This window comes from Poecilia formosa, unplaced genomic scaffold, assembly GCF_000485575.1.
Source record: "Poecilia formosa unplaced genomic scaffold, Poecilia_formosa-5.1.2 Scaffold105, whole genome shotgun sequence".
Classification (NCBI taxonomy): Eukaryota; Metazoa; Chordata; class Actinopteri; order Cyprinodontiformes; family Poeciliidae; genus Poecilia; species Poecilia formosa.
In genome coordinates, this window is record NW_006800044.1 from 841,457 (window position 1) to 842,690 (window position 1,234).

The window sequence follows — 1,234 nt, forward strand, 5'->3', positions numbered from 1 at the left end:
ATGTGGAAGAAGACCACAAGAAGGTGGAGTGTACTGTGAGATATCCTGGTAGACAAAGTGCCAAAAGTGAGCTCCTCCTGCAGGTTGAATGTGAGTATGAATATAAACGTTGTGGTTTAAATTGATTAGATTTTTAAGTTTTCTTTACAAGTAAACATTTTCAATCGTTTTTGCTTAGGTCCATTTGAAACAATCAAAATGGTAGAACCTCCAGGAGAGCTGACAGAGGGAGTGGCAAAGAGTGTAATTTGTTCTGTGTCCTACAAGTGCAAGACAAATACCCCAACAATTGAGTGGAACTTTTCGGACATGCTGTATTTACCGAAGCACAAAAAAATATCCAGTAATACGTATACCACTGAGTCCAATCTTACGTTTATTGGCTCCCTTGAAGACAACGGAAAACCTCTGACCTGCACTGCACATTTTGTGTCTGGAGAAACCTCAGACTCAGACAGATTTACAGCTTCAATTGCAGCACAAAATGTTGGCCAGTAAATAATGACTGCTTTCTTTAATCCAGTTAAAGTTATGGCTTTCTCTTGGGTTTATTGCTTAGCTTCTAATCAAAGATGACTGTTTATTGATGATAACATTTAAATGAATTTATTTATTTATTCCTTTTTACAGAATATGTACCGGTTGAAGAAGAACTGAATGAGGCAGATAGTGAGTTCACCTTCTTTTTCCTTACAAGGAAATAAGACAAACTGATTTCCTGCTTATTTTTTCTTCATCTTTGTGTGCATTATTTCATATTTAAGCCTGTCAGTTTTGTATATCTGTATAACTTTCATGTCTTCTGTATTGAATATCCTGTAATTTCTGACGGCATCTTATTAAGTTTAAGTGGTCCTGTTTCCCCCTCCAACAGCTTTCCGTGTCCTGGCTGCTGACGTCCCTGTCAGATTCAATGCCTTGACTCGGTCCTGTGTGGTCATCCCCTGCAGTTTCCAGGACGATGAGGATCAGCCCCTGACTCGTGGTATCTGGTACAAAAAATCTGGGGGTATGGTGTACCACAATGCCCGCAGTAAAGTTTTGGACCACTTCAAGGATCGGACCAAAATTCTGGGAAACCTGAATGAAGGAGACTGCTCTTTGGAGATTGATGATATAAAACCCTTTGACAACGGCCCTTTCTGTTTCTATGGAGAGAAAGAGCAAAGAAATAGAGATAAACCAAACAAATACAGATTTAACAACAGCTGTGTTTTTATTGTCATGAAAGGTG